This window comes from Pinus tabuliformis, chromosome 5_2 (genome assembly GCF_031772625.1).
Source record: "Pinus tabuliformis cultivar Carrire ecotype Pingquan chromosome 5_2, CPIR1, whole genome shotgun sequence".
NCBI lineage: Eukaryota > Viridiplantae > Streptophyta > Pinopsida > Pinales > Pinaceae > Pinus > Pinus tabuliformis.
Genome location: NC_142306.1, coordinates 344995185 through 345007248, shown reverse-complemented (window position 1 = coordinate 345007248; position 12064 = coordinate 344995185).

Genomic DNA, 12064 nt, shown 5'->3' with positions numbered 1-12064 from the left:
GTTTGGGGGATGAATTGCTACACATGATGGATGTTCTCTACTTTCTTTCTCATTTAAAGCATGCAATTTCATTTTTATACAATGCAGAAATTGATTTCCGTATATCTTTAAAACTATGAACTGAATTCATGTGATTTTTGGATAACAAAGAGGTATCATTAAAATACACAAACCTAGAAAATTTCAAGTTAAATTAGTTCATCAAATTTCAAAAATAATGCACTCTCACCTACAACGATTTAGTTTATATTTCATGATCCATGCATCAAAACGATCTAATTTTTGGATCATAGAAACATTAATATAGTAGAAATCTACTTGCAAAATTTCAGCAAAATCTAGTTTGTAGCTTTTAAGAAAATGGTTAATGAAGTTTGATGTTACCTATATCATATTTTGCTGCAACTTCATATACATATAGTTGAACATCAACGAAAAAAATTTTATTCCTTCATCAACAATGCTAAAATTGAATATTCATTATTTGAGGAAGAATTTATTTGTTCCATCCATTTCATGAGTTGGGATGAATAATTTTTGTATTATTGCTTGGTTAATACAGAGTCTTTGGGTTGCATGAGGACATGCAATATATTCAGTTTGGGGGTATGTTGGGCCGCTAGTTTGTCATTATTATTATCACTCTTTAAAGCCTATTTCATCTATTTCTACCATTCTTTATCACGTCATTTATCATGATTTATCATATAATTCCATTTTATAATTATTTATGCTCTTATGGATAAATATTATTTCTTCTCCTTTATTTTTAATAAATTGATGATTATTACAGATGATTTTACCAATGATGGTTTATTAATAAGTTTGTTGTAACATCACTCACCATTTTAGCCTCCAAGATATTTTCCAGATTGCAGATTTGATCTCCAGCTCATTATTAAATATTCCAACTCAGAAATTCTCTAGAATAAGAAGTGACAGTTTTGCATTGGACGTTTCGAGAAAATGGAGAAGAATCTAGAAAATATGAAACATGGGTTTTGTTCAGAACAGACCGAACTAGTTTTGGATTGAGCAGTTTTCCCAAATTCGGTCTTTATTAAGAGAAATGGAAGGTTCTCTAAAGATGTTTTTCTCAGATTCACTATTGCTGTCGGTTTCCAAATTATCTCAGTTGCAATACCAAATTCGACATGTTCCTGTTGAATGCTGATGAAAAGATATTTTAGATTTGATATTGCTAATCAATTTGTTGTGAACAATTCAATTTTGTTATGGGAATAATTTTGTAATCATATCTATTGTAACTTCTCTCTACTCTCTGTGTATTTAAATGAGAACAAAGATCAAAGGGAGATGGAGATAATTATAGATAGGATAGGGTAGGATAGGAGGAGAGGGGCTAATGGAGAGATTTAGCTTTTTGCTTGGGATCTTAATTGTAATTTCAATATACAGAATGTGATTCCGAAGGAGACCGTATTATAATGAGGATTGAATACATAATTTACATTGTGGTTCATTCGTATTCTCTAAGGTAGCTCAGCAGTGTTCGCTGGTGGCTAAGGGCCTGACCTCTGGTGGTTTGAACTACTTCCTTGTGTTATATATTTCGGGTTTTTGCAAGTTTAATAGGTTTGATAATTTTCCTATTTTCTGTGAGTTTATCTTATTCACTAGTTATCGTCTTCCTGTATTGAAGTAGTACATTTTCTTTACATGTTTTACAACAATATCATTTGATTCAATTTACATTTATTCCAGATTAAATTATTTAGACAGTGATTCATATTGATTTAATCAGCTATAAGAGTTTGGTTATCGTTATTGAACTCTCATATTAATATTGTTTCCATTTGGATTGCTTCATATAGATTGAGTATGATTTAGATTGAATCAGCTAAGAAGAGATGAGTTATTGCTATTGTACTCTCAACTGATGTTATTGTTAATTGAACTACTTTTGTGAGAATTGATTACAATTTCAGTAGAGGATTGAGCCTTAAATTTTAGATGTGTTATTTCCTTTAAAAGTTACAACTTGAGATTTATGATTGCATCTAGTTACTCTGTATCAAGTTTTATAGTTCAACCTAAAAAGCATTACTCTCTGGATTTATAGCTTGCACATATTGTGTACACTCTTGAAACAAAAAGAATTACCTAGGTTGATAATTAATGTGAGGCAATTAGGAGTTTTAAAAGACATCTTTTAGCACTCAACACTTGTGTTACGATTCAGGCGATGAGATGAATATTGTAAAAGATGTTGGGCCAAAGATGAGAATAGCATAGAAGACCGCATGGCTCCAAGAACTTGAGGAGATCAACCAAATAATTCAAGCAGAGAATGTTGAATTGGGGAAACTTCTACAATATGTAAAAGAGGAGAAGTAGAAATCACAGCTTCAATTACAACCCACATAAGAGGCCTTGGAAAATTTGAACTGTAATGCAGGCCTAGAGAAGCCATGATCACCTACTTCATAATCAAGAACTGAGGTAAATAGTGTTGGTAGTTCTTCAGTTTCATTTTCACATGATGACAATGATTTGGGTGATTTTGAAAGGAACAGTACATGCATTGGTTTGAGATGAATGAAGAAGATGGGACATGAAGGAAAGGGCCTAGGATCTAATGGTCAGGGAATTCTAAATTCCATATAAGTGGTGGAATTACCATGACATGTAGTATTAGGCTATGTCAGAAAGGAAGATATAAGAAAGTCTTCGAGCGATAAGTTTGAGACGGTGAAAGATGACGAGAGTGAATCACAGCCTTCTAGTGATTATGATTGTGGGTCATATCCAGAGGGAGGTGAACATTTCAAAGGAAGAGATAAGTCAATCTCTCATAACCAAGATTGCACCACAGACAACCAAGCAAGGTATAAAATGCTTGATATTCTAATGTTCCTTTTTATTATAAGAAAGTTGATAATGATGAGAAAAATTTATGGCATTGAAAACCATGTACTTGTTATGGCTTGAATAACCACGTTGTTGCCAAGTGTTGTAAAATAATGGTAGCAAGGAAGAGGAGAAGACATGAAGATCCTTCACCACATCAGGATAAGAAGAAGGTCAGAAAATTCTGGAGGAAGAGGAATTTTTGCATCCATTGAAATAAGAGTGGACATCAAAGAACCGCATGTTGGGATCTCCATCTAGAGTAGCAACTGAAGGAGGACCAGAAAGAACTTGTGAAGGAACTAGTCAATGAAGTTGATCAATAAGAGAATAGGCTACAGGAAGAAGAACCATTAACTTGGATGGGTAATAAATGGGAATTTATAAGTAGTTCAACATGGCCACATTGTGTAATCACATGTTGCGAGATATTTGTAAAACTAGAGAAGTGTTTGCCACCACTTATTAAAACAACATAGTGATATTTTTGGCCCTTTTAGTTGATAGCTTGGGAAATGGTTTTTGATGTAAAATTGACCAATGAGTGTGTTATAAACTCTTGGAAATTGTGGGGTTTACTTGGGTCATGTTTGGTCTTGTAAAAGAACATGTATGTTGCAAGTTGTATTACAAGTTTGTGTAGAATACATTTATTGGTTCATCACTTATGGCTCTGAAGTACGAAGATGGAGGAGAAGGAAGTGTGGTCTATTAGGGAAATTGTTTTGTAGATGAGAGAGTATAGTAGATTTCATATTGCATTTATGGTTTTGGAGGACCAAAAGCTCCTCAATGGGGAGGAATGATCCAAGTGGTTCTGGAAAGGCTAAAAAAATGAAGTCTTTAGATTTTGTTAAATCTAGGACCATAAAAAAGAGTTTGTCATCCTAATTCCAATGGTGTAGCTGACACTCAAATCCAACTTCGTATGTGCAATATATTTGCAATAAAAATTTAGCTAAAAGTAAGTAGTACTTTTGTCGTGAACTAAATTGGAAGGCTCACTAAATCTAGCAAACTGGCTAAATATTATGAAACCACCAAATTTGGAGGCAATTAACTAAGTCACATTTTTACACTTCATGGTAGATAGAAAAGATGGAATTTTTTCCTAATTAATTTTTCCAATAGACTCCAAAAATCCAGTGACAATTTTTTACCATGGTTATTTAAAAATAATAAAAATAGTATAAAATATCAGAGTGTTGGGAAACCACCCCCACCAACCCTCCCTCCATTGATAGACCCACCACCCAATAGTCATGGCCACATATAAATAAACAGTGGTCGACAGGGATTGAACCCACTCGACTATGTGGCCAACCCGCCCAATGAGTGGACCCATATTTGAACTACCTCCAAAACATCACGAGCCCCAAAAACAACAGTTAATCCAAAATTAACTCCAAACATAACAAACCAATGCCACAGGAGGGGTCAACCCTAAGAACTCTGCTTGTCCAATGACCTACTAGCCATGGGCCAATCGGCATGCCCCGATGTGGGGCTCTGTTTTATTCGCCCATTAGAATTTATTTGAACCGAGTTTCATTCACCCAAACCTAACAAAGCAGAGGAGGAACCACAGAATGGAACCATGCCCAAGAAGGGAACGATTTTCGAGACAATATGTTCTAAGGGAATATTCCCTAGAATATTCTAAAGAATATTATCTATAAGGAATCTAAAAGATTCCTTGGGGTTGAATTTTGATAGTGCCAAAAATATGCTAAGTTTATCCTCATCTGAACCGGTTTTTCACTAGGAGCCTAATTGTGAAGTCCATTTCTTCATCTAAGCAGTTAATTTTTCACCCATCTTTAGAAGAGAATCCTGTGAGGAATCTAAAATATTTTCGAGGAGCCCAAAATTAACCGTGATAGGAAGGGATCATGTTTATACTCAAGCTTCACAATTTTTCACAAGGAACGTGATGGCACAGATCATTTCTTCATCTCAGTAGCCAATTTTCAGGCAATCCTCATAATTGGATGTATAAGGTGTATTTTTTCCATGTATTCATTTTATTTTCGATGAGATGTAATTGATGATGATGGTTATTCCTTGGATATGATCAACGGATTAAACAGGGGTCCATTTATGCCACGTTGTGTGAGAGGATCATTTTGTGCTACTTTATGTGAGATATTATTCCTTTGTCATGCTGAAGGAGAACATCTTGTGAGTGAGAGTTCTTTTAGAAAAACATCTCCTAGGAGAGATAAACCACTCTAGGTAAGGGCTTTCATCCTTTTATCGGCATAGATTACATTATGTGCTCATCTTGCAAAGACTAATGAAGCCACCTCCCCACTCTTGACCTAGGGCCCAAAGACATAGTCCACACTAGATGAATTTTGTTTTCATATCATGTGTTTATAAATGCTTCTTATTTGTTTTGTGTTTCATGTTGATGGGTTGGTGAAGTCTTGTTTAAGAATTTGTATTTCTCATGATTTCACTTGCAAATATGTGTAAGTAAAAGGTCTTGTATAATGGAGATTTTTGTTTGAAATCATTCACAAAAAATTTCCCCGATCAGAAGTACTCTTAAGATAGAATGTATATACTTATTCATATCATTTCTCAGATAACATAATCACAAGTTTATACAATTTCTCTTGAAGACTAATTTTGAAATTTTTTCTGTAACAAACCCATATTGAAAGTTCATGTAATAAAGGATAATAAAGGAAAATTAAGACCAAAGTCGTGCGACACCTATTTCAAGATGAATGTTGGGTAAAACACCCTAGTAGGTGTCACTTTTGGTTTATTATGGCTAGGGAAATTGACAAAGGAAAATATGCATTAATTGGAATTTTATTTATGAAAATAAGGAAAAATAGGATAAAAGGGACATGAAAGGTCAGAGATTTTCATGAGAGGGATATTGAAGGAAAAATACAGGAAAATGAAAAAAATTGAGGCCTTAATGGTCAAAAGGCTTTTGAGGATCAATTCATGTCTTTTTGTCACTTTTTATTAATTTGGATTTCAAATTGTTTTCATAGAGAGAGGAAAACCAATAGGAGAAGGAAAGAAAGAAAGCAAAGGAAGGCAAAGGAAGGAAAGCAAAATAATAGGACAAGAAAGGAAGGTTGGATCAAGTAGCTTCAGCAAGAATATTTTGTAGCTTACAAGTTTCATGTGTGATTTCCTAGTTGGTTTATTAATTTATGATACATGAATTTGTGTGTTTGGTTCTCTTTTTGTCACTAGCATGGGTTTTTATAGGTGTGACATTGGTTTCAACCTTTCCTTTACATTTCTGTATAATCATGGTGTGATGGGGTTCTTTTATTTGGTTGAGCTTTGGATTTATAGAAGGTTTTGGAAGCGGTCGGGGTGCTCTCAGGAAAATTCCCAAGGATTGGGGGTGAATGTGATTTTATCTCTCAAAAGCCCTCTATAAGTGGGTGGACACAAGAAAATTCCTTAAGGTATTACTAAAGAAATTATGAGGCATCCAAGCTTGTTTGGGCATTGTGACCTCTTGACTAATTTTGACGGGATCACGGTAGCCTGAGGGTGGAGGTGGTTTAATCTCTAGGAAGCCTCAGTTGTTTATGTTTTGGTTTTCTTATGTGATATCTTAATTAGTTTTGGGGAGGTCATGGAAGCATGACTGTGGAGGTGGTTAAAAATATAGGAAGCCCTACTTTTTTGTCCTATGTTCCCACATTCATGCTTGGAATATGTCACAAGGGTGATTAGCCAAAAGAAAGATTTAGTTTAGCTCAATCTCTTGTCATATGGTACATGGAAGTCCCTAAATTGGTTGTATTTTCATATGTTAATAAGAGCTCTTTCCATATTGTATTTCATGAGTACTTGTACTTGTTATTATGTGGCGTTGATAGCTATTCTATCATGGTTATTATTTTAGTTATATGTTGGTTATGAGAATTGTTCCATAACAAGTTCTAGCTATGGATATTGGTATGTTTTGATTAGTTGATGAATGGTTAATGAATGCATGAGCTAACAAATGTTAATGCAACTATTATGAGAGGGAATTATACTATCTTGGTGAATCTCAGATAAGTTTCAGACTCCTATGTTCAGATATGCATTCATGACTTGTAGATCATATGTTCACCATATGTTTGATGAAATGATTGTCATGGTTAGGCTTGGTTAGGTCAATTCCTTGATCAATTTTTGTATGAATGGATTTTTACTAATGTTATTTATATTATTGAAAGTCTCATTGAGTTTTGGGTAGTGGTATGGGGGCTAGCCTGAAATGGTGGCTTAGAATCTGGGATTGCACCCTTTAAACTGGAAGCTCTGGGTTATAACTGCACCCTTACAAGATTATGCATGTAGTTGGAGGCCTAAAACCTCATGTAGTCCTTTTCATGCATGTGATTGTGGGATTAGGTCACTAAAACAACAACCCAACTCAGGGTTTGGGCACTTGGAGTGTTTTTTTAGCTCCTGGGTCTCTTGTTTCTCCTGAGGAAGACCAATAAAGTTCCAATTTTTTTACTCCACTTCCTTAAATGTACTTAGGATTTTGGGTCATGTCATAGTATCCCTGAACTCATTTTTACCCTATAAGTCTAGTGAAAGTTGGTAAATGTAGGAGGAAGTGTTTACATATTGGTATCAAAGCATGGTTCAAATACCTGAACTGGATGAGTAAAATGTGTTTGTCATGCATGCATGTTCGTGCCTATGTGGTAGTTATGCATTCATTGTGATGGTTATGGTTGTCATGCCTAAGGTCATGGTATGAAGTTAGTATTATCATGCATGATGTCAGTAATATTGGTATTATTATGTATATATACATGTATCGTGCTAATTTGGAATGATTTTGCAGATGAGATAGTCTCCCCTGAACTTTAATGAGGTATGTTGACTATGTTTATATTTGGTCAAATGACATGGTATGTTTGCAGGAAGAAAAGGATTAGAGATGACTAGTAAAATGGTCGATTACAATTCACGAGAATCTCCTTATTGATCCGATGAGCAACACAAAGATGCATATTCTCCTAACATAACAAACACCTTGATAAGTTTAAATGTGGATATTAGAAGTTGGAAGGTGGATAGTGACAGGATCATTCTATCACAAGAGAGGCTTGCCAAGGCACATGCAAGCAGAGGTCGATGCAGTTATCTTTCAAATTTTATCAGACTTGTAGAGACAAGGACACCCACAAATTAGTTATGGAGAGGAGGATAGGACTAATGGGGCATATGGTAGCAAGTATCATTATTGGCATAGGTCAAATAGAGATGACACAATTAGTGATGGAAGGTTCTTGGATACACCTGACAGGAGAGGCAATGGTTATGGGTTCTATTCTAGTTCTGGTTCAGATAGGTATCATGTTCATCGTCGCTATCATCTTTAAATAAGGAGTGAAAGGGGATATCAGCCAGGCCACCTACATTCGATGGAGTTGAATAAATCAAAAGATTCAGAGGCATGGTTTCTTGGAATAAAGAAGTTACTTGAGCTACATGACTACATAGATCACATGAAGGCTAGGATAGTTATTTTCAGCCTCAAAGGGAAGGCATACATTTGGTGCGAAGATGTGAAGTGTGTAAGAGACATCAGCATAGAGAGTTGAGTTGGGATTAATTCAATAGACTCTACAGGAACTCGTATTTATTGCAGAGGTACTATGATAGAAAATGCGAGTTCTATGAGTTTAAGATGGGATCTATGACAGACAAAGAGTACATGACTAAATTTCTAGAGCTTTTTAGGTATGTGTCATATATTAAGGATGAGAAGACAAAAATTCAGAGATTTATCAGTGGACTTCCATTAACATTTAAGGATCAAATTGAGTATGATGAGCCTCAGTGACTAGAATAAGTCATTGGAAATTTGAAGGGATATTATGAGAAATCAAAGCCTAATATCAAGTCTAACTAGGGTTAGAAAGGGAATTATAAGAATAAAGGAAAGTGGCCACCGGAGTGAGGAAGAACTCAAGATGCAAGTGAGAATGAGAATTTTTCTCCTTACAAGAGGTTCAATGCAGTTGAGAAGGGACATGGACCTCAGCCTGGAGAGAAGCCAAACGGAGGTAATTGGCCTGTGCAGTGTTGGATATGTAGCAAGGATCATCGTAATGATTTTCCTTTGTATCAGGGTGTTAGGCCTCAGATCTACAATTTTCAAGAGGCACGGACAGTTGGGGATGTTTGATAGAGAATTCCTTGGATCTACACATCATTTGATAACAAAAACGTGAATCACTAGGAATCCATAATTGAGATGGAAGGTAAGATATATGATCGATTTGTTTCTATTTTGATTGATCCTGGGTCTAATTAGAGTTATGTTAATCTTGACCTTTGTGGATAAGCTTGTTTTGAGAAAATAAATGCATGTACAGTCTTGGTTGGTGCGGTTGGCTATGGGTAATAAGAAAAGAGTTCACCATTGGGTTAGATATTTTACAGTTGAGTTGAATGGTATGCCTAAATCAGTGCATCTAAATGTGTTCCATTGTGATCATACATTATGCTTATTGGTATGTATTAGTTGTTCCTTCACAATACTAAAGTGTATTGTTATGAGAAGTCTATCGAGTGCTTGGATGATCATGGAGAAAAGAGAATCTTGCAGGGTAAGAAGCCTACATCAATGAGAATGGTTACAACTATGCAGGAAAAGTGTAGTTGTAGAAAAGTGTCTAAATTTTTTGTGGTGCATGTTTCCATTGATAAAGGTAAGGATGTTGAGGATGCAAAGGCCTTGAAGATGTATCTGGTTTTATAGCAGTTTCAGGATATATTTCCAAAAGATATTTCAAATTTTCCACTTCACAGGGAACTGGATTTCTCTATTGAGTTGGTACTAGAATTGGCACCAACATCAAAGACACCTTACAGGATGAGCACTGCAGAGTTAGTTGAACTTAAGTTGTAGTTGAAGGGAATTCTTGACAAGGGATATGTTAGGTCAAGTGTGTCTCCTTGAGGTGCACTAATGTTGTTTGCAAAGAAGAAGGATTGTACACTCAAGTTTTTTTTATTGATTACAAGTAGCTAAAGAAGGTAACCATTAAGAACATGTATCTTTTGTTGAGGATTGATGATTTTTTTGATTAGTTGAAGGGAGCAACAATGTTCTTGAAGATTGATTTGAGATCAAGGTATCCTTAGGTAAAAATAAAAGAAGAGGACATCTACAAGACTTATTTTCAAACAAAGTATGGGAATTATTATTTTTTTGTGGCTCCGTTTGGTTTGACTAATGCTCCAACTACTTCCATGATTTTGATGAATAGTGTGTAGACAAGTTTTTGATAATATTCATTGATGATATATTGATATATTCTAAGAAGGAGGAATAGAATGCACAACACCTAGCAGCAATGTTAAGATTGTTGATAGAGCATTAGATGTATTCCAAGCTTAGTAAGTGCAACTTATTTCAGACAAAGCTACATTACATGGGACATGTTGTTTTGAAGGAAGGCATAGCAGTGGATCCAAAAAAGATCAGAGCTAACACAGAATGGACAACTCCTATGAATGTCGATGAGGTTAGATAATTCTTGGGGTTAGAAGATTACTACAAGAGGTTCATTAAGAACTCCTCATGGATTTCGTATCCTATTACATCATTACAGTGAAAAGGAAATAAATTTGAATGGATAGAGGAATGCGCAACTAGTTTTGAGTAGTTGAAGCAGTTGCTTACAAATGCTCTAGTTCTATTGCAGATCCAAATAAAGAGTTTGTGGTGTGTACAAATTCTTGTAAGAGAGGAATTGGTGGAGTCCTGATGTAGGAGGGATGGGTGGTATGCTATGAGTCAACAAAATTTAATAAGCACAAGCATAATTATGTGACGACATGATCTTGAGTTGGGAGTAGTATTTCATGCATTGAAGATGTGGAGGAACTATCTTCTTGGTAGGAGGTTTGTCTTGATGAGTGATAACAGTGGCCTAAGATACTTGTTTGGCAAACCTAATCTAAATTTCAAGCAAGCTATATGGTTTTCCATGCTCAGTGAGTTTTACTTCAAGATTAGGTACATTAAGGGTAAGGAGAACAAGGTTGCAAATGCTCTTAGTAGAAGAGTGTAGGTAAATGACATAGCAACTATGAGTTCATATGGGATAGATTTACAAGATCAGATCTTACAGGTAGGACAACAGGATGACAGGTACCAACAACTTAGGCATAGGTTATAGCAGAAAGGTACAAGTGAATAGGATGTGGATTTTCATCTCACGGCAGATGGTTTGGTTGGATTTAGGGACAAGATATATGTTCCATACAATAGTGATCTCAAGAAGCTTATCTTAAGGGAATTTCATGTTAAGTCATGTTCAGGTCATTCAGGATATCAAAATACTTGACAGTTGTGAAGAGGTTCTACTATTGGCCAAATTGGAAGGAAGAGGTAGTTGAGTTCATCGCAAGGTGTTTAGATTATCAATAGGTAACAAAGTGTAAGCTTCCATGTGGTTTATTGTAGCCGATTCTGATTCCATAATGGAAATGAGATACCATTTCTATGTATTTCATCGCAGGTTTTTCGAGAACATATACACAACATGATTCCATCATGGTTGTTTTTGACAGGTTGACCAAGGTAGCTCACTTTATTCCAATGAAGTCTAATTATTCAGCTAGTGAGGTAGCTCATTTATTCAATAGAGATATAGTGAGATTGTAAGGTATTCTAAGAATATTGTATTCGATAGAGATGCCAAGTTCACTTCAATGTTTTGGAAGGAGTTGTTTGAAGGCTTGGGTACAGAGTTTGATTTTAGCACAACTTATCATCCACAGAGAGATGGATAGACATAGAGGGTTAACAAGATTCTGGAGGATATGTTAAGGATGTATGTTATGCATCAGTAGCGAAAGTGTAATGAGTATCTTCTGCTAGTTGAGTTTTCTCACAATAATGGGTATTAGGATTCATAGAGGATGATTTCGTTTGAGGCACTTTATGGGCGGATTTACAAGACTCCTATTAGCTGGAGTGATCTAGTGAATAGGGTACTGATTTGACCAGACATGTTGGCAGAGATGGAACACGAAATGAAGGTTACCTAGAAGAAGCTAAAGGCAGCATAGGACATGAAGAAGAGTTATGTAGACCAACATAGGGTATTTAAGGAGTTTTAGGTTGGGGAGGATGTGTATTTTCACATCAAGCCCAAGAGGAGCTCCTTGAGGAATGGATCATCTG